Source organism: Lathyrus oleraceus, chromosome 6 (assembly GCF_024323335.1).
Source record: "Lathyrus oleraceus cultivar Zhongwan6 chromosome 6, CAAS_Psat_ZW6_1.0, whole genome shotgun sequence".
NCBI classification, from domain to species: domain Eukaryota; kingdom Viridiplantae; phylum Streptophyta; class Magnoliopsida; order Fabales; family Fabaceae; genus Lathyrus; species Lathyrus oleraceus.
The window spans coordinates 385,879,617-385,903,075 of record NC_066584.1 but is presented as its reverse complement, the minus strand read 5'-3'; positions in this window follow the sequence as shown (position 1 = coordinate 385,903,075).

Sequence of the window (23,459 nt, the reverse complement as noted above, 5' to 3'; positions counted from 1 at the left end):
TTGTTTGTGTTTTGTTGAGAATCACCTCCAGGCTTGTTGGATGGGATTCATTTGTTTGTACCCCGTCTTTGGATCTTCATTGTTGAGAATCACCTCCAGGCTTGTTGGATGGGATTCATTTCTTTGTACTCTGTTTATGCGAATTTTCTGTTGACTCGGTGGTATTGACCTTTTTACCCTTATGTATGGATAAGGTTGTCAGTATTTCCCTGTTGTTCTCATTTTCCTTGTATCTGTTTGTTCTCTTGTTGCTGCAGGTTGCCATCTTTTCAGGATGGGTCAGGCTCTTTGAATGCCTGAGAAATGAACATATCATGTGCATCATACGCATCATTAGCATCATACTCATATCATTTTGCATAACAGGTGTTCTTGGTCGTGACTTCTCACTCTTGGTTCCTGTTCAGGCAGGATAGCTGATCAACGTCCGCACCGCTACTCAACAAGACTGAATCAACAGAGAGGTATGGATCAAGTTCAGGCAGAATTGGCCGAGATGAGGGCAAACATGGCCCAGTTCATGACGATGATGCAAGGAGTTGTTCAGGGGCAAGAGGAGTTGCGTGCCTTAGCCCAGAGACTGGAAGCCGTGATTCCACCAGTCCACCGTGCTTCACCAGTGGGTGTACCCGTTCATGAGAATGCTGCTGTCACTATTCTCGTCAATGATTATGCCATGGGTGATGAATTGAAGGGGATCAGAATCAGTGAACAGCCTCTTGCTGCAGAGACTGTTAATGTCAGAGCAACCCGCGCTCCGGTTCGCCATCCTGGCTCTTCAAGTTCTTCCGGTTCTAAGAAGCCATCCTCTGGGGCACCCAGAAGGGGAGAGGGTGAGACAAATGTCGTGCACCGTAGGAGGAGTGTGAACAGAGGACAGTATCGTCAGGCTGCTGCTGTGACTATTCCAGCAATTCAACAACAGCAGGGAAGACCAACTCAGCAATATCAGCATCAACAACATCGTCCTCAGCAGCAGGCTTCCCAGCAAGCCAGTACGAGTAATGAGAGGAAGAAGATCATTTTTGATCCAATCCCCATGTCCTACTCTGCTAAAGCGGAACTTGATTACTCCCAGAGACCCGCCGCCCATACCCGTCAACCCTCGGTGGTGGTATAGGCCTGAACAGCATTGTGTGTATCATTCGGGTGCTCCTGGTCATGATGTGGATAGTCTGTTTCCAGTTGAAGATGAAGGTTCAAGACCTCGTGAGGGCAGGTATTCTGAACTGTGAAGACTTGGGTCCCCGTGATAATCAAGCTTGAAGATAACAAGTCCTGGGCTGGCGCCGACTTTTTCTTCAGAAGGGTTGTTCAGAAAACAGAAGCTGCTGATGCAAAGGATACTGACAGTTGTCATCCCTGGAGGGATCTATCGCAATTGGGTCACTGTGGGCGTTCCCACAGTTGTTCATAAGTCAGAGTAACAATCACTTTGTTTAAAAACCCTTCTCCCATGCCAAAAGGAGAAGTGATGACATTGTTGGCAACATTTTGTGCAATGATATTTTCATTCAAATAATTCATGTTAAAACATTTGTTTTCCATTTGTTTTCCCTTTTTGCTTTTTTGCATGAAATTGGCGATCACAAAAAACCCTAAAAAACAAGAATAAAAGCAATCTTTTCATCTGCATAACGATTGTCTTGTTTGATTTTCAAAGAGCTTTTCATCTCTAAATCTTTATGCAGGTTGTATCTCAAACCCATTGAACATAATGATCTGACGTCATCTCCCAATTTTGAATTCCCTGTATTCGAAGCGGAAGAAGATGATGTTGAAGGGATTCTTGACGAGATTTCCCGACTTCTTGAGCAAGAAAAGAAGATCACTCAGCTGCATCCCGAGAATCAGCAGAACAGCCAACTAGGGCATCGAAAAAAAAAAGAGAAAAAGAAAAAAGAAAAAGAAAGAGGAGGGTGCAAAATCAAAAAAAAAATCAAAAGAAATCCAGATCAAAAGAAAGAAAAAGAAAGAAAGAAACAAAAAAATAGCACCCTCAAAGTCCCAAGTTGGCTGATGCTGAATTCGATCGAAAGGAAGAGATCAACTGCCATGTGTCATGGACAGTCATATCAGCAGAGAGTAAAAAAGCATTCAACAAGAAGGTCAAGCCTCGTGTGTTCCGAGAAGGTGACCTTGTGTTCAAGAAGGTCTTGTCTTTCGCGCCCGATTCCAGGGGCAAGTAAACCCCCAAGCTATGAATGTCCATATGTTGTCAAGAGAGCCTTTTCAGGCAATGTTTTGACACTTACAACAATGGATGGAGAAGTTCACTCGTCCTGTGAATCCCGATGCAGTCAAGAAATACTTCGCCTAAGACAAAAAAGCAAAAGCTCGCTAAGTCGAACACCCCAAAAGGCGACTTAGGCAAAAAGGAGCGTCTCGGTGGATTGAAAACCCGAAAGGGCGATCCAGGCAAAAGTTAGAGACATTGAAAAAAGAATTTGCATCCCGCTAGATTGAGCACCTCACACTGGGGCAATCTAGGCAAAAATTAGGGATTTGGCAAGTAACTGCATCTTGACAAGACCGTGCTCTATATCTGTCATCCGTCAGGAATTCTCGATTTGTCGTCGACTGAAGTTTTGAGTACATCGAAAATTCAGAATGGTAGAGGAAAGGTCATTATGTTCAATGTATCCCTCTCCAATATACATCACCGATTTCAAACTTGCACAGATCTATGGAGTCTCGCCCTTTGCAGACTACCATTCCATCACATCAATTTGAGCTTTTATCCAAGTATTTGCACTCTTATTTGTTTCAACTCAACAAACGTTTTGCATGTTTTAATTGATAAAGTATCATTGTTTTTTCAAAATAAACAAATTTTTCAAAAAAAATTTTTTGTTCTTAAACAAAGTGAACATTCACGATGATGGAAGGATACTTAGGAGACCCACAGTGCTCTCCCGGGAGTGGTATGATTACCAACAGGTAAGACAATTGTTCGTATCTCGAGCATGACTGTATCTTTGTCCTGCAGAACCTCGTATGGTCTCTCCTCAGTGAAGTTGCCCGATGCAGTGTTGTTTGAAGTTGTTCATCTTCATGTTCCCGGCAGTACAGATTCTTCCTCCAAATCCCTGTTAGCTCTATTGTGGGGCATCCCCAGTAGAGTGCTGTTTGAGCCCTATCGTGGGGCATCCCCAGCAAGTTTGCTGTTTCGGACATTATTGTGGGGCAGCTCCCCTAGCAGAGTGTTTACCGAAGACTTCAACTTTCGCCTCTCCAGCAGAGCAGTCTTCATCTCTCCCCAGCATGGGTGCTTTTCTTGGAAGATTCAGTATTTTGCAAATTGACATCCCAATACTCCATCATGTCCCTCAGATAGATTCCCCAACGGAGTTATTGGCATGAAAAGCTTTCTCAATGCCTATCTATCTTCATCAGAGATCTGATTGCTTCTTGGTATCTCTAGCACAAGTTGTTGTGGCGCATCCGCTTGTATGTTGAACTCTTCTCTCCGGTTGTGACCGACGATCCCTCCGGAAGCCTCGGGTGGCCTTTCTCCCCTGCAGGATAAGTGTTCCCTGATATCCCAGTCCCCAGTGGATTTTCTTTTCTCTCTGTTGGCTTTGGTTTTCTCTCCAGACGTTTGATTCCCGGACCTGCGTGTTGAGCATGTCTGTTTGTCAGCATTCATCATACATTCATCATGCATAATGCATACATGCATAATCATAGCATTCAGATACTCATGATGCAGCTGTTGCCGTGTATCTGTTGATGGTTGTCTCCTGCTATTTGGTGATACAGATCTCTCCGGTAGATTCTCCCCTAGCAGATATGGGTGTGTCCGATCTCTCCATGTAGAGCCAACCCCTTAAGCAGAAAGTGTCTATCCTTTCCTGCCATTTCCCCACTGAGATACATCCTCGTGGATGACGGTTGCTTCCGTTCCCTCCCTAATGGGATGGGTTTTCCCTATTGAGTTCTTTCCTCATTAGGATGAGTCTTGTTTCAGTCTGCCTTTTTGGATCAATCCTAAATTGGCTTTCCGTTGTCTCCTGTGCTTCCCTGGGGCATAAATGAATAGTCGCTCACTAACCGGCACTCATTCATCTCATCCTCAGCGGAATTTGTTGGCCTCTACCTACAAACCGGTAGTTGTAAGTCCTATCTTTGTGGTTTTCTACCTACTAGCTGGTAGTTGTAAAATCCCACTTTCATCCCCTTGTTGGAGTTAACCCTTTGTGTTCATCCTATCGATGACTGGTTACTTTTCCGTGGTTTTCTGCCTACTAACCGGTAGATGTAATCCCCTCTTTGCAGTTATCAGTATCCGGTTCGTGATATTGACATTCTTTCCCCTCTGGATACTTGCCTTGATCAAGCAGTATTGTCCCCAGTGGGTCTTCCCCTTCTTTTTGGATACTTGCTCCGAATAAGCAACTTTATCCTCTTTTGATTGGTCATCTTTTGCATAACTAGTCTGGTACCCAGATGCCTTTCTTTTCGGTCGATTATTCATTTAACAACCTGCAACCCGATTATGGATAATCTTCCATGCGAGTGTATTATCTACGTTTTGACGGCTATAGATAATATATCTCATGCACTCTTTGGTCAATCTTTTGATTGTTATCCCCGAGTGGAGCGGGTCTCATGAAATACATCTCCAGCAGTGATTTTCCTACATATGGATTGGTTGGGTCGTCCCTAGTGGAGTAGCATTTATTTCTCCAGCAGAGTTCATCCTACCAGTGGATTGGACGAGTTTCTGTAGTAGACTGATATCTGCATCCCCAGTTGAGTTGATTCTACCTATGGATCGCGTGGGTTATCCCCAGCGGAGTAACAGACATTCTCCAAAGCAGGGTTTACCCTATCTGAAGATTGGTCGAGTCTTCCTCCCAGCGAAGTCGCTTCGCCATTCCCCAAGCAGAGTTCCCCGCAGAGTATTTCCCCAAGAGAAGTCTCCCCACAGAGTCAGAGTATCTGATCATTTTGGCTCCCTAGCCAGGGTTCATTTGCATTTTGCATGTAGTAATCATTGCATCCTCAAAAAATCGCGTAGCATTCCTATTCATAAATGGAGCATTACGCCATAGAAAAATCAAACATATGCATTCATATGTTCGAAACCCCATTAGACTGTATTCCCTGCAGAGACGGATTTTTGTTCAACCTGTACAACGCATTTGCTACAGTTGCTCCAGTCAACAATTGGTGTTGATAATCCCCATAAGAGGTTTATTCCCTCATCCGTTGGTGAAAGGAAAGCCTGCTTCTCCCCAGTGAGACCCCCTGCAAGTGTTCGGCCTTGCCATGTCATCCTGTAAATGTCAGTATCCTGTCAGCACCCGCGTGTGTTGTTTCTTTGGTGTCGGTAAACACCATCTTTCGGTGATTCCCAATCATGCGTAAGTGTCTGGTTTTCTTTGGATGTCTGTAAACATCATCTTTCGATGTTCGTAACGTCGGCCTCCCTTCCCTAGTGAAAATTCCTCCTCTCCGTTGGTGTCGATAAACGTCGAGTTTTTCCTAGTCATCCGATGATGTCTAGTTGTGCCATTCCCCATGTGGACTTACCTCTCCGTTGGTTTCGATAAACGACGAGTTTTTCCCATTCGTCCGTTGACGTCTGGTTGTGTTTCTCTTATTCCCATTCATCTGTAAATGTCTGGTCGATCTTTTTGGTGTCTGTAAACATCATCTTTCGATGTCTGTAAACATCGAGTATTCCCATTCATCTGTAAATGTCTGGTCGATCTTTTTGGTGTCTGTAAACATCATCTTTCGATGTCTGTAAACGTCGAGTATTCCCATTCATATGTAAATGTCTGGTCGATCTTTTTGGTGTCTGTAAACATCATCTTTCGATGTCTGTAAACGTCGAGTATTCCCATTCATCTGTAAATGTCTGGTCGATCTTTTTGGTGTCTGTAAACATCATCTTTCGATGTCTGTAAACGTCGAGTATTCCCATTCATCTGTAAATGCCTGGTCGATCTTTTTGGTGTCTGTAAACATCATCTTTCGATGTCTGTAAACGTCGAGTTTTCTCCCATCCATCAGTAAATGTCTGGTCGATCTTTTTTGGTGTCTGTAAACATCATCTTTCGATGTCTGTAAACGTCGAGTTCTCTCCCACTCATCCGTCGATGTCTGGTCGAGTTCTTCCAGTCATTCATTAATGTCTGGTTACCTCTCCGTTGGTCCCGATAAACGTCGAGTTTTTCCTGGTCGTCCCCAGTTGTTTACCTCTCCGTTGGTCTTGGTAAACGTTGAGTTTTTCCCATTTCGTCCGTTGACGTATGGCTGTATCTTTTCCAGTCATTCAATAACGTCTGGTTATCGCTCCGTTGGTCTTGGTAAACGTTGAGTTTTTCCTAGTTGTCCGTTGGCATCTAGTTGTGATTTCTTTCCCCCATTCATCGTCGTTGCGATGTCTGGATGTGGCTGTACCCTTTGAAAACAAAAAACAAAAAAATACCCAGTAATAAGTATCAGATCCCAGCGGACGTCTCCATTGGTGGATCCCTGTATTGTGCAAATTCTACGGTTCTTTGGTATTCAATCCCTGTTTACCCTGAAAGTCTGACAGCCGTTGCTCTCATCCATTCGGGTTCCCAGCTGATTGAATAGGGGCAGTTGTAGCACCTCAAATTTGCACCCATCATTGTACATACATTTTCATATTAGGTCATAGCATATCATGGTCCACTGCATAGCATTGCATTGCCCCATTTGCCTCAAGTGCAAGCCAGTCAAGAAATTAGGTCAAACTGATCAGGAGATCAGTCAGTCAAGCAAGCAAGCACAATTCCCAAGGAGCCAAGGCCCTAGGGTTGGTTCAACATGTTCACATGACTTGGGGATCCATTTGAAGTGTTTTGGTCAAGGATTGGATGTTCAGAAGTCATCAGTCAATGCACAATCAGTCAGAAACCCTAAAAGTCAACTGTTGGTCAACTGTCCATTTAATCAGTGATTTGATGATGGAAATTGGTTTGAGAGGTCTCATTCATGTCCCAATAAGCCTCATATATCATGTCAAACACCATCATGGAAGAATTTGAAGCCAGATCAGAAATTTCCAAAAATGGAAACTGGACCTGTAACTGAAACCTACCAAAAATGGAAAGTCTTGATCCTCAAACTTACATCATGATACAAGCTTCAAATGAATTTTTGCCCAACATGAAAGTTGAAGATCTTGTTCTCCCATTTCCAAAAAGTCCAAGAACACTCAATTCCCATGTGTGGTTGGCAAGTTATGATCGAATCATTTTCAAAAATTCTTGAACTTCAAAAGGCCATATCTCTCAAACCATTTGGCCAATTTGGGTGGAGTTTTTTCCTACAAGTCACATTTGATCCCCTCTTTCCAAAAATGTAACTTTCATGTACCAAAACTTCACCAATCAAAATGGCATTTTTGGACTTGCATGAATTAAATTCAAGTGAGTGGAATTTTGACTTTTCAAATTAATCATTTCCCACCATTCCTACTATCCAAATATGATCTGAAAATGCATTTGAGACATGTTACCAAGTCCTTTTTGTGCAGTACATGTTGCCATGCCTAACTTGCTTGTAATTTGGACAAAAGTACACTTTCACCCACTCTTTCCATATTTTCATGAACCATCAAGTACCACATCAAAACAGCAGATCTTTTCCTCATTTTCTGTAAAATGAAACCCCAAAACTAGCAGCCATCAAACACATTGCAACATAGAAATCACTCATTCTAAAAACTTCATTTTTTCACTCTTTTGCAAAACCTGTCCAAAAAACTTCCAAAGAACTGAGCCTGGCCATTGTTGTTTCTTCATTCAAGCAGCATTTGAAAGCATTTTAAAGCATCAAAACTCAACTGGAAGCGGCTTTGATTCAACTATTTTCCAAAGAACCTTTTCATGGCAGAATGAGATTTAAGCATGAGCAAGCATCCATGAGCTAGGATCCTTCACCATTCAACTTATGGAAGCATAATCCTCACCCGTTCAAGCTCATACAAGCCAAAGGAGCACTGAGTCATCACTGAGTTTCATCTTTGGTAAAATTTCGAATCCTTTGTTTTTTAAATCTGTGCCATACTTAATGTAGGTCTTGTTATGCTGAATCCAATGAAGTTTGTCTCATGTAATTTGGTTGACTAGTTTGCAAGAAATCTGAGAATGAAGTTTTGTGTTCATTTGCATTTTTGCTCGAATCTCTTATCATAGTTTGTTTCCATGAAAACCATGCTTGGATTTGTATTGTACATGCTCCAATGGTTCTGTTGATATGCTACTCGATCATTTCTGGCCATATTTGTTCTTGAGCAAGATTGGATGCTTGAATTTCTTCTGTTTGATTCATGGCGTGTGTGTTGCTTTACTGAAAATTAGTGATAGATTCATGATGTCCATGCCTTGCTGATCATGTCTATGTGTTTAATTTTGTTTTCTGGGCATTTGGAAAATTCGATTGCATGAAGGTGATGAATGTTGTCCTGTAGCTGTAAACCCTAATTGCATTGCCATGATTTTCTGGGTTTTTCACGTATGTGTGAGGGATGTTACTGTTCCATTAGTTGCTAACCAATCAAATTATTTGGTTTGTCTTTGCTAAACGCTGTCGTTTAAGTTAGTGATGGCCAGAATTACGACCGTGCCACTGGTCAACTCGGTTGACTTTGCTTATTCATGTTATTTTGTCCATGTTCTTCCAATTTGTTCACCATCTTGCAAAATTCATAAATTGCTCATTTTAAATCCAAACCCAGTGGGGTTTTTTGCATCATGATCATAAAAGTGTCTAGTTTTTTATCATTATTTTTCCAGAATTTTGTGATCAATGGATTTTAATTGGTATTAGGGTTTGTGACATGTGACCAATTTTTGTACACTTTGCCAAAACATTTGTGAAATGGTGATACTTTATCCAATGGCTCCCAAATTTTTTGTGCTTAAACTAGACACACTCATGGTGATTTTGGTGTAGAGTTTGTGAATTTATCATTGCTGTTTTGTGAGATATGATTTTTTGAATTAGGGTGTGACAATTTGTGTCACACCATTGATGTGCAACTTCATGATTTTTGATACCATGCTTCTTGACCTCCAATTGATCTGATTTTTTGCATGAACCTACTCTTGTATGTCTAGTTTACATGTGAATTTTCTTGGAATTATTTGTGACATTTCCTAATTGTTTGAGATTTTCTCCCTTGTTTAGTCATATGTTGACTTTTGGTGACACATGTTCCCATTTCATTTGTGAAATTCTCATACTTTATTAGATGGACATGAAATTTTACATGAGATAACTAGACATACTCATCTTTGCCATGGTTTTAGTCCCATTCATTTATCATACACCATCTCTGATTTATGATTTTTCTAAGTTGATGCATGTTTGGTTGACTTCATTGAGCATGTTCAAAATTGCTTTGACTTTATGATTTTCATTGACTGCCTTCCACTTGTCCAAATGAGATGAAATTTGACATGCTTACCATGCTATGGATTGTGATTGATCATGATTTATTTGGTGATTTTTGGAAATGTTTAAAATTGCTTTTGAGTTAAGTCTTGCTGTTGACTTCTATGAGCCTCTGTTTGCTATATCTTGACCTAATTTGTTCATGAAATGATGATAGTGATTGATATGAATGTGAACCCAATTGGTTGTGTTTCTTAATTGTTTGAACATGATTTTAGATGCTTGCCCTTTGCTGTTTTGACCTTTTTTTCATTCATTTTTGACCCTAGGCTTGTCCTAGTGGTCCTGTTACTCACCTTTGAGCTTGTGTTTTCAGGTTGACCAACAAATGACCAATGAGACCAATTCTTTTTGATTGAGCTTGCTTAAATGTCATTGACTAACATGCTTGTTTTGTAGGTTGCTTGGCTCACATGCCTTGAACCTTGTGCATTGCACACCTATCTGCTTGTGCTGACTGTTAACCTTTGTTTCATTCTGATTTAACTTTGACTTGTATACTAACTGTGCTTGACTGATTTCAGGTACTTTAGTTGCTTTTAGTTCCTTGTGAACTTTTGCTCTGCTTTGCTTGTATAAGCAATTTGCATTGAGGTATAACTTCCTAACTTCATGTAGTCTGGAAGACCTGGCCTGTTACTTGGCCAGGCAACTGTCTGAAGTCCTCCTTAAGAGGCAATGTTTGTGACTGTTTACATTTGTCCTTGTACATAGTCAAAGACCTCCTAAGTGAAGAGGCAATTGGCAGAACCAAGGGATAAGCAACCTATCCCCTGCTATTCAGTGTGTCTTCTGTTTTGCTCACACCACTGTGTTGATGCATTACAGATAAAAACCCAAGATCTTGTGCAATTGTACAGTTGAGTCAGTATCAAATGTGTAGAAGGGTTCCCACTTTCTGAACCCACACATTCTTGTCTTGAGCTCTCCCCGGCCAGGGATAAGAGCTGTGAAGTCTTATCTTCACTCACCTTTCATCTGCTTCACCTTAGCCCCTCAATGGCAAGGTTAAGAGCAACATTTCACCCATTTCCAGAGGTTTGTTTGTTGAGGTTGATATGACCCCTCGACTAAAACCTAACCCTTGTTTGAGCCACTTGCTTGTGTATAGTGTGTGCTATCTGTGCTTGTAGGATTGTTTGACTTGCTTCCTGTGCAAGTTAGGATTGTTTGACTTGCTTCCTGTGCAAGTTAGGATTGTTTGACTTGCTTCCTGTGCGAGTTAGGGTTGGTTTAGACTTGCTTCCTGTGCAAGTTAGGTTTTGCTTGGCTTGCTTCCTGTGCAAGTTAAGTGTGTGTGTGGCTTGCTTCCTGTGCAAGTCATGACTAGGATAGGCTGGCTCCCTGTGCCAGTTAGCTAGAAACCTTAACTTAGGGATGAATTTGCATGATAACATCTAGGCTCGAGTCGTAGTCTCCCTAGTTGTGTCTCCCTCTGTTATCTGGTTAGGCTAGTCCTTTATCCCTCTGTAGGGGAACTACATCGCCCTGATCTTCATACCAGATGAAGTATGTAGGCAGGAGATTGAGCTGATCTCTCCGGGCGCCCTTTTTCTTTTTGTGTGTGTTGTTTGACATTTGCTAGGCTCGAATGCCTGACTCCTTAGCATTTTGTCGTCTGTTTGTTTGTGTGTGTGCTTGACAGTTATATGCTCGAGTCCCCGACTCCCTATCAACTTGTTGTGTTGTTGTGTGCTTGGAAGCTGATGTAAGTCCATCGAGTGGCAGTTAGGTTCCAGTGTGCGTGTGTTTGGTTCGGATGCTGATGTAAGCCCAGCTATTGGCATTCAGGCTCCACGTTTGCCTCTTTGTGTGTGTTTTGGTTCGGATGCTGATGTAAGCCCAGCTATTGGCATTCAGGCTCCACGTTTGCCTCTTTGTGTGTGTTTTGGTTCGGATGCTGATATAAGTCCAGTGATTGGCATTCAGGCTCCACGTTTGCCTTTGCCTGTGTTTTGTTTGTGTGCGTGTTAGCCGAGCTACGAATGCTCTGATTCTTCTCTCGTCCGAGAAGATACGTATGCATAGGATGCGATATCCTAGCGAGCATGTGTTGTCTCCCCAGTCCGAACTACTTCGACTCTGATGTCTATGCCTGATAGACTAAGTAGGCCCAGGATACGATATCCTGCCGAGTCAGTTTCAGTCAGTTTCTTTTGTCTCCTTTCAGCCAGTGTGTGTGAGTTTGAGCAGTGTTTTAGCAACCATTTTCCTTTCTATTGTGCGTGGATCCCGTCGAGTACGACGGATGCGTAGGGGTGCTAATACCTTCCCTTCGCATAACCGACTCCCGATCCCATTCTCTTTGGTCGCGAGACCATGCTTTTTCCAGGTTTACTCTGAGCATTTCCTTTCCCTCTTCTGGGATAAATAACGCACGGTGGCGGCTCTGTTGTTCTTGTTTTCCCGCCGGTTTTTCGCGTGATGCGACAGCATGAAAAACTGATCATATAACTTGGAAAATTTTGAGTGCTTCATGGCTTAAAATGACCTGTAATGTCTCAATGAATTCCATGGCCATCCAAGCATATTTTGACTTGATCATTGAAGAAAACTTATAGAGGTGTAAGACCCTAATTTTGACCCTAAGATCCCTCATGGCATCATATCATTGCACATTGCATTTGCCTCAAGGATCATAGCATCTTGGCTCCTTAACCCTAGGGTGGGACTTGTGTGAGTTGCTTTCAGACCACCAAGCATGCTTGAATTGTATATTATTTCTTTTCTTATTTTATTTACTAACCAAAAGCACAAAAATATGTCACTAACATCTTTTGTTTTGTAGCTTGAGCAATCATGTGACCTAAGGCTCCTAGGAGGCCCCTATACTCAAAGAATGGTGTCGCATCCGCGAAAAACAACCGGCGGGAAAAACAAAACAAACACAGCCGCCATCGTGCGTTATTTATCCCAAAGAGGGAAAGGGAACGCTTGAAGTAAACCTGGAAAAGACATGGTCTCGCGACCAAAGAGAGATGGGATCGGGAGTCGGTTATGCGAAGGGAAGGTATTAGCACCCCTACGCATCCGTCGTACTCGACGGGATCCACGCTCAAAAAGATAGAAGAAAGGTTGCTAAAACTGCTCAAAAGAATGCACACACACACTGGAATAAGACACAGATGGGAGAAGAGGGGAACGGGCTCGCTAGGATATCGCATCCTATGCCTGCGTATCTCATCTGAAATGAGAATCAGAGCTACCGTAGTTCGGCTCACGCACGCCGAAACAAAACACACACACACAAGAAACCGACTGCCAATCGCTGGGCTTACGTCAGACTCCACACAAACAGGCAAACATGGAAACCGAATGCCAATTGCTGGACTTACATCAGACTCCGAACCAACAAACACACACAAGAAACCGACTGCCAATCGCTGGACTTACGTCAGACTCCAAAAAAGCAAGAGATTAACCGGACGCTGAGTCGTCAAAAGCAACAAAAAAGCTGAACAAACAAGCCAACAGGGAGTCTGGTACTCGAGCCTGCTAGTTGTCAAGCAAACACACACAAAAAAGGAAAAGGGTGCCCGGAGAGATCTCGTACGATCTCCTTCCTACGTACCTCATCTGGTATGAGGATCAGGGCAACGTAGTTCCCCTTAACAGGGGAGAAACTCCCTCCTAACCAGAGACTGGGAAATGACAAACTAAAAGGGAGACTGACTCGAGCCTAATAGTTATCATGTACTCCACAATGGTCCTAGGTTGAGGTTTCTATCTAACTTGCACAGGCAGCAAGCTATCCTAAACAGCACAAGCAAAGTCATACAAACACAAGAGCAAGCACACACACTATATACAAACAGATGGGCTCACACAAGGCTAGGCTGTGAAACACAAGCCAACTGGAATCGGGTGTAGTTAGCTCTTAACCCTAACATTGAGAGTTAGGGTGAAGCAGATGAAATGGGAAGTGAGGGTAAGACCTCACAGCTCTTATCCCTGGCCTGGGAGAGCTTTAGACAAATGAAAGTGGGAGTTCAGAAAGTTGGAACTCTTCTGCACATATGACTGACACAACAATGATTTTGGGTTGATATCCACAATGCATCAACACAAGGTGTGAGCAAAGTGGATGACACACTGAGTAGCAGGAGATGGACTACACATCTCTTTTATCTGCCAGTTGCCTTATCAAAAGACTTTTCCTGCTTGGCACAAAAATAAACATTCACAAGCATTGCCTCTTAAGGAGGGCTTCAGACAGGTGCCTGCCCCATGTCGCATCACGCGAAAAACCGGCGGGAAAACAAGAACAACAGAGCCGCCACCGTGCGTTATTTATCCCAAAAGAGGGAAAGGAAACGCTCGAAGTAAACCTGGAAAAGACATGGTCTCGCGACCAAAGAGATTGGGATCGGGAGTCGGTTATGCGAAGGGAAGGTGTTAGCACCCCTACGCATCCGTCGTACTCGACGGGATCCACGCACAATAGGTAGGAAAATGGTTGCTAAAACACTGCTCAAAACACACACAACTGGCTGAAAGAGACACAAGAAACAAACAAGACGGAATGACTCGGCAGGATGTCGGAGTAGTTCGGACTGGGGAAACGACACATGCTCGCTAGGATATCGCATCCTATGCATACGTATCTCCTCGGACGAGAGAAGAATCAGAGCATTCGTAGCTCGGCTAACACGCACACAAACAAACACAGGCAAACGTGGAGCCTGACTGCCAATCACTGGACTTACATCAGCATCCGAACCAAAACGCAACCCAAGGGGGTTGAAACACAAAGGGTTGAAAAAGAAAAAGGGCGCCCGGAGAGATCAGCTCATCTCCTGCCTACGTACCTCATCTGGTATGAGGATCAGGGCGACGTAGTTCCCCTACGGAGGGATAAAGGACTAGCCTAACCAGATAACAGAGGGAGACACAACTAGGGAGACTACGACTCGAGCCTAGATGTTATCATGCAAAATCATCCCTAAGTTAAGGTTTCTAGCTAACTTGCACAGGAAGCAAGCCTATCCTAATCATGACTTGCACAGGAAGCAAGCCACACCTAACTTGCACAGGAAGCAAGTCAAACTAAACCTAACTTGCACAGGAAGCAAGCTAAAGCAAACACAAGCACAAGTAGCACACACTATATGCAAGCAATGGGCTCAAACAAGGTCAGGTTTTAGTCGAGGGGTCATATCAACCTCAACAAACAAACCACTGGAACTGGGTAGTGTTAGCTCTTAACCTTGCCATTGAGGGGCTAAGGTGAAGCAGATGAAAGGTGAGTGAAGATAAGACTTCACAGCTCTTATCCCTGGCCTGGGAGACCTTAAGACAAGAATGTGTGGGTTCAGAAGGTGGGAACCCTTCTACACATTTGAAACTGACTCAACTGTACAATTGTACAAGATCTTGGGTTTGTATCTGCAATGCATCAACACAGTGGTGTGAGCAAAGCAGATGACACACAGAATAGCAGGGGATAGATTGCATATCCCTTGTGTCTGCCAATGCCTCTTCACTTAGGAGGTCTTTGACTCTGTACAAGGACAAATGTAAACAGTCACAAACATTGCCTCTTAAGGAGGACTTCAGACAGGTGCCTGGCCAAGTAACAGGCCAGGTCTTCCAGACTACATGAAGATAGAAAGGTATACCTCAATGCAAATTGCTTATCAAGCAAAGCAAAGCAAAAAGTTCACAAGGAACTGAGCAACTAAAAGTACCTGAAACCAGTCAGACAGCATTAGTACACAATTTCAAAATTAAAGCAAAAGGAAACAGATATCAACCAGTCAACACAAACAAGCTAAGTGTACAATGCACAAGGCTCAAGGCATGTGAGCCAAGCAACCTACAAGACAAAACAAGTTAGTCATGATATTCAATCAAGCTCAATCAATTTGTATTGATCTCTTTGGGTATTTGCTGCTTAACCTGAAACAACAAACTTAAACATGAGCAACATGACCACTAGGACAAGCCTAGGGTCAAAAAGAGATAAGAAAGTCAAAACAGCAAATGAATTTCAATCAAAATCAAGTTCAAGCAATCAAGAAGCAAACTCAATTGGTTTCATGTTCATATCAATCATCATCATCATTTCATGAACAGATTAGGTCAAAGCATGGCATTTAGAAGCCCATAGAAGTCAACAGCAAGACTCAACTCAAAAACCAATCATAAACAATCCCAAAAATCATCAAATAAATCATGATCAAACATAATCCATAGCATGGTAAGCACACCAAATTTCAACTCAATTGGATCATGGGAAGTAGGTCAATGAAAATCAGAAAGGCAAGGCAAGTTCAAACATGCTCAAAGAAGTCAGCCAAACATGTATCAACTTCAAAAAATCATAACTCAGTGATAGCATATGAGAAATGAATGGGATCAACACCATGATAAACCTTAAGATGTCTACTAATCATATGTCAAATTTCATGTCCATCTAATAAAGTATGAGAATTTCACAAATGAAATGGGAACATGTATCACAAAAAGTCAACATATGACCAAGCAGGGGAGAAAATCCCAAACAATTAGGAAATGCCACAAATAATTCCAAGAAAATTCACATGTAAACTAGACATCCAATAGTACATTCATGCAAAAATTCAAACCAATTTGAGTTCAAGAAGCATGGTAATGAAAATCATGAAGTTGCACATCATTGGTGTGACACAAATTGTCACACCCTAATTCAAAAAATTATAACTCAACAACCAGATAAGATAAATTCACAAAATCTACACCAAAATCACCATGAATGTGTCTAGTTTAAGCACAAAAAATTTCAAAGTCAAAGGATAAGTCATGACTATTTCACAAAGGTTTTGGTAAAATGTGTACAATATTGATACATGTCACAAACCAATATGCCAAATAAAATCCATTGATCACAAAATTCTGGAAAAAATATGATAATTAAGTACATATCATGATGAAAAGAATGCAAAAAATCCCACTCAAATTGGATTTAAAATGGAGGAGATATGATTTTTCAAAGTTAGAGATCAAAAATGAAATTTAAATGAAGAAAAACAATATAATGCAATGAGTCATGTGCCACGAATGGCATTTTTGAAATTATCCAAACCACTTAACAAAGCACGGTCGTTTTGGGCGTTGAGAGGAAATGTTTTGATTGGCTGTATGGGAATGAAACAGTAAATTCCATGCAAAACGAAAATCAAATGAAGCAACACGATCTGGGCTCATGCATTTAGGGTTTTGGTTAGCTACAGTAACAGCATTCATCCATGGAAGAACAAATTTCCCAGAAACTTAAATTAAGCATACCATTAGAACCGTCTAACATCACACAATCCAAATCCAGGCTTGGTTTTCAATAATTTGAGCTAAACATCATGAATCGAATAAAAACATATTCAACTAGCAAACTTTAGATCCATGTAACTTTCAGCATACTTAACCATTTTCAGTGATTTAAGTTTCATTATAATCATGGCAAGGAGACCTATCATAAGCATATTATAGTTTTGAAAATGGTGAGAGTCGAAAAACTTACCAGATTGAAGTGCAGTTGTGTAACAGTGGTTATTTGGCTTGATTTGCTCGAAACAGGTGCTCAACAAACTTCCACAAGGTGAATGGTGAAGGAAGCTTGGCTCAGGAAAGCTTGAAATGGTCCAGAACTTGAACTGCCATTGATGAGTTCATGGAGAAAACAGTCGTGTGCTGTGCTTACAGTTGGGATACAAGGCTCCAAATAGTTTCCAAAGTGATGGCAAAATGAAGAACAAGTGAGCAAGGATCGTGTTCTTTGAAGGTTCTTGGCAGAAAATGCAAAAGTGGAAAAATGGTGTTTGAGAGAAAAATGATTTTCTGTTTGGAATGTTGGCTGCTGCTAGGGTTTTCAGAGAGAATATGTTGAATATATATGCTGTTTAATGGTGCTAATCATGGTTAATGAAAAAGTGAAATGGGAGTTGGTAAAAAGTGTCCTTTTGCTAATTTATCACTTTTGCTCAAGGGGTGAGGTGCAAGGGCTGTAGCACGAAAATGGGCTTTGTAACATGACCAAAATGCAATTTCAGAACATGTTTGAATGGCCAAATTGATTAGAAATGGTTATCTCAAAAATTCACTTTTGTACCACACTTGAAATTAATTCATGCAAGTCCAAAAATGCCATTTTGATTGGTGAAGTTTTGGTGAATGATGATGACATATTTGGAAAGAGGGGATCAAATGTGACTTGTTGGAAAAAACCCCACCCAATTTGGCCAAATGGTTTGAGAGATATGGCCTTTTGAAGTTCAAAAATTTTGGAGAATGAATTGATCATAACTTGCCAACCATACATGGGAATTGAGTGTTCTTGGACTTTTTGGAAATGGGAGAACAAGATCTTCAACTTTCATGTTGGGCAAAAATTCATTTGAAGCTTGTATCATGATGTAAGTTTGAGGATCAAGACTTTCCATTTTTGGCAGGTTTCAATTACAGGTCCAGTTTCTATTTTTTGGAAATTTCTGATCTGGCTTCAAATTCTTCCATGATGGTGTTTGACATGATATATGAGGCCTATTTGGACATGAATAAGCTCTCTCAAACCAAATCCCACTATCAAAACCATAAAATCAATCACAGTTGACCAAGTTTGACTTTTTAGGGTTTCTGGCAAACTGTGCATTGACTGATGACTTCTGAACATCCAATCCCTGACCAAAACACTTCCAAAGGACCCCTAGGTCATGTGAACATGTTGGACAAACCCTAGGGCCTTGGCTCAATGAGAATTGCACTTGCTTGCTTGATTGACTGATCTCCTGACCAGTTTGACCCAATCTGTCTGATGATCTTGCACTTGGGGCAAAGGACAATGCAATGCTATGCAGTGGACTATGTTAAATGTTAATGACCTAATAATGAAAATGTATGTACAATGATAGGTGCAAATTTGAGGTGCTACAGCTGCCCCTATTCAATCAGCTGGGAACCCGAACGGATGATAGCAACGGCTGTTAGACTTCCAGGGTAAACAGGGATTGAATACCAAGAACCGTAGAAATTTGCACTCTGCCAGATATGATACAAGAAGAACCACGTCATTTACCGATGACGCCTGCAATTGACAACTTCAGAAAGGCGAAACCATTTACCGATGGTTAGAAACTGGTAACTTGATATTTACCGATATCAACTTCAGCAAGACCATTTACCGATGGCTGCTGGGAAACAACTCTGATGTAAAAGGAAGCAAGACCATTTACCGATGGTGGTTTCAAAGAAACTTGACATTTACCGATATCAACTTCAACTCGACCATTTACCGATGGCTACTGCAACTGGGGATCCGCTATTTACCGATATCGAAGAAAACGGGGCCATTTATCGATGGCGGATAAAACTGGGCATTCAATACTTACCGATATCAAAGCATACGGGGCCATTTACCGATGGCGTCTCCACTTGAGGAGGAACAAAGTCTTTGTGGTGTAATTAAATAAGACGTTTACCGACGACTTCTGGGGATCTTGATTTTATTAACAAGGCAACAAAGCATGACCAGACATTTACTGATGACTGGGATGAGACTCGACGTTTACCGACATCGAAAGATGATGTTTACCGACATCCAAAAACGACCAGACATTTACCGATGACTGGGGAACACTTCACTAAGGGAAAAAACAAATATTTGCAACTGGAAACCAGATAGGACATTTACCGATGACTCTACTGGGGATCTCTAGCTGGGGATTATCAGACATTTACCGATGACTGAGGAAAAGACTCGATGTTTACCGACACCGAAACAATGGTGTTTACCGACACCAAAAATGACCAGACATTTACCGATGACTGGGGAGAAAACCCGATGTTTACAGACACCGAAACAATGGTGTTTACCGACACCAAAAATGATGACCAGACATTTACCGATGACTGGGGAGAATACCCGATGTTTACAGACACCGAAACAATGGTGTTTACCGACACCAAACAAAGAAACACACGCGGGTGCTGGCATGACACTTACCGGTATTACAAGAACGACATCTTAGATATGTCAAGGCAAGGTTGACCACTTGCTGGGGGTCTCACTAGGGAGAAACAAACTTTCTGTCGCCAACGGGTGAGGTAATAAACCTCTGTGGGGAAATCAATCCTGAGTGCTGTCAAGAGCAACTGTAGCAGACTTGCTGCACCGATGTTGAACAAAATGATCCGCCTCTGCCGGGGATATTGTCTGATTGGGTTAACACATGAATGCATATGTTTGAATTTTTCTATGGCGTAATGCTCCATATTGAATGGGAATGCTACGCAGTTTGAGGATGCAATGATCACCAAAATGCAAAAATGCAAAAATGATGAAAAACTCCGGCTGGGGAGCCAAAACTGATCGGGTACTCCAACTCTGCGGGGAGACTCTGCAGGGAGAGCAACGACTTCTCACTCATGTTGGAGAATAGCACTGCTGCTGGGGGGAAGGTAAACTCCGCTGGGGATATCCTTCAGTCCACAGATAGGATAAATGTTGGAGATAAATTTCAATGAACCTGCCTCACTCGGGGAGGAAATCGGCAAATACAGGCCTGCTGGGGGATAGGCAATCCTTAGATCTGTTGGGGAATAGAAGGCACTATCCACAGACGTCTCCGCAGGGGAACATAGCTCTGATAGCTTCCAAACTTGCTTGGGGAGAATATCTGCTGAGGAAACGTCCTCACAGATGCCAACCTGAAAAACAGCACAACAAAATGCCCCCAGGGGATACATGGACAAGATACGCTCAAGTGTCCTCAACATTCAAAATGATTTTCAAATGTTTCGTCATCCTGCAAGTTATTGTTTAGCCTTCATGTTTTTATATGCAATGCTTATCAAAAATTCGGACATTTTTGCAAACAGTAAAAATAAAAACAAAAGAGCCATTTATCTGAATAACGACTTTTTATTGATTGAAAATGTGCCTGAAAAGGCAAATACATTGGGAGGCAATTCCTAGAAAGAGATAATTGCGCACAAAAGGAAAAATCTATCCTAATGGCAATGTGAACACGGCATCCACTATTTCCCAATTCTGTTATAATTCACAGATCATCAGTTTTCCTCCCAACTCCCTGCTTTCTGAGAAGAATGACTGGACGGATCACATCTTTCGAGATGGCAGACGACAAAGCTCGATGAAGTACAGACAACTCAGACTGTAGTCTTCGCTTTAATCCCTCTTTTGGCTGGATCGCCCTTTCGGGTTTTCAATCCACCGGGATACCCATTTTTGCCTAAGCCGCCTTTGCGGGTTTTCGACTTACCGGGTGTACAAATTCTTTTTCACTTTTATCCCTAATTTTTGCCCGAACCTTTTCTTTCTGTTTTTTTGGTTCGCCGGGATGCCCTTTTTTTGCCTGGACTCTTTTTTCTTTTTGTCCAGCGGGTCAATTTATGCGAAGTATTTTTTGACTACATCTGAGTTAACAGGAGACGGAAAATCTTCACCATCCATAGTTGTAAGCATCAAGGCTCCACCGGAGAATACCTTTTTCACAACATATGGACCTTCATAATTAGGAGTCCACTTGCCCCTGTTATCTGCACCGGGAGGGAGGATCCTCTTCAAAACTAGATCACCGATCTGATAGCTTCGAGGACGCACTTTCTGATCAAAGGCTCGCTTCATCCTTCGCTGATACAACTGTCCATGGCATACAGCTGCTAGCCGTCTCTCTTCGATAAGGCTCAACTCGTTAAACCTTGTTCGAATCCACTCGGCTTCGTCCAGCTTGACATCCAATAAAACTCTCAGAGAAGGAATCTCCACTTCAACAGGTAGGACAGCTTCCATACCATACACAAGGGAGTAAGGGGTTGCCCCGGTCGACGTACTGAGGTACGGTACCCATGCAAAGCGAAAGGCAACATCTCATGCCAATCCTTGTACGTAACGACCATCTTCTGCACAATCTTCTTGATATTCTTGTTCGCCGCTTCTACAGCACCATTCATCTTCGGTCTGTAAGGAGAAGAATTGTGATGTTCAATCTTGAAATCTTTACAAAGCTCTTTCATCATCTTGTTATTGAGATTCGAACCATTGTCAGTGATGATTCTCTCCGGAACTCCATAACGACAGATGATTTCTTTCTTGATGAACCGGGTAACCACTTGTTTGGTAACGTTAGCATAGGAAGCTGCTTCCACCCATTTGGTGAAATAGTCAATTGCTACCAAAATGAAGCGATGTCCATTCGAAGCAGTAGGCTTAATCTTCTCAATCATATCAATGCCCCACATGGCAAACGGCCAAGGCGAATTCATGACATTCAGAGGGCTTGGTGGTACATGCACCTTATCAGCATAAATTTGACACTTATGGCACTTCCGAGCATACTTGAAACAATCGGATTCCATAGTCATCCAGTAATAACCCGCTCTAACAAATTCTTAGCCATTGCATGTCCGCCGGCATGAGTACCGAAGGAACCTTCATGAACTTCCTGCATTAACATGTCCGCCTCGGGTCTGTCCACGCATCTGAGCAAGACCATGTCAAAGTTTCTCTTATACAGCACATCATCCTGATTCAAATAGAAGCTTCCAGCTAGCCTTCTCAGGGTTTTCTTGTCATTCTTCGACGCACCTTCAGGATACTCCTGAGTCTTGAGGAAGTTCTTGATGTCATAATACCACGCTGGCGCTTCATCAATCACAACAGACTCGGCTGCAAACACATACGCAGGCCTCTCGAGTCGATTCACCGCAACATGTGGCACATGATTCCACCAATGAACTTTGATCATAGAAGACAAAGTTGCCAAAGCATCAGCCATCTGATTCTCATCCCGGGGGACATGATACAACTTCACCTTCTTGAAGAACGTCAGTATTCTTCTGGTGTAATCTCTATACGGAATCAAATGCGGCTGGTTCGTATTCCAATCTCCGTTGACTTGATTGATCACTAGAGCGGAATCTCCATAAATGTCAAGCGTTTTGATCCTCAGATCAATGGCTTCTTCTATCCCCATGATACAAGCCTCATACTCAGCTTCGTTGTTGGTGACGTCAAACGTCAATCTGGCAGAAAAAGCTATATGAGCACCTTTAGGATTGATCAATACTGCCCCAACACCGTTACCGTTCATATTCACAGCCCCATCAAACATCAGTGTCCACTTGTCATCCGGATCCGGTCCTTCCTCAATAAGAGGCTCTTCGCAATCTTTCATCTTAAGATACATGATGTCTTCATCAGGGAATTCAAACATCATAGGCTGATAATCTTCAATCGGTTGCTCGGCGAGGTAGTCTGACAGAACACTACCTTTGATGGCCTTTTGTGACGTGTACTGAATATCATATTCTGTTAGAATCATCTTCCAACGAGCAACGCGTCCGGTGAGAGTCGGTTTCTCAAAGATGTACTTCACTGGATCCATCTTAGAAATCAATAAGGTAGTATGGTTCAACATATACTGCCTCAGTCGGCGAGCAGCCCAGGCCAAAGCACAGCAAGTTTTCTCGAGCAGTGAATATCTTGTTTCACAGTCGGTAAACTTTTTGCTAAGGTAGTATATGGCATGCTCTTTTCGACCAGACTCGTCATGCTGTCCCAATACACACCCCATCGAGTTTTCAGTCACTGACAGGTACATTATCAGAGGTCTCCCTGGAACTGGAGGTATAAGGATTGGAGGTTTCTGTAAATACTCTTTAATCTTGTCAAAATCTTTCTGACAATCATCATTCCACTTGATCGCCTGATTCTTTCTAAGCAGTTTGAAAATTGGTTCGCACGTGGCTGTTAGATGAGATATGAACCTTGCAATGTAGTTCAATCTCCCTAAAAACCCACGGACCTGCTTTCCGTTTTTGTTCAGGCATCTCTTGAATAGCTTTGACTTTCGCTGGATCAACCTCAATCCCTTTCTCACTGACAATGAAGCCTAAAAGCTTCCCTGATCTCACCCCAAACGTACACTTGTTCGGATTCAACCTCAGCTTGAACTTTCTCAACCGGTCAAACAGCTTCTACAAATTAACCAGGTGCTCCTCTTCTGTCTGCGCCTTCGCAATCATAT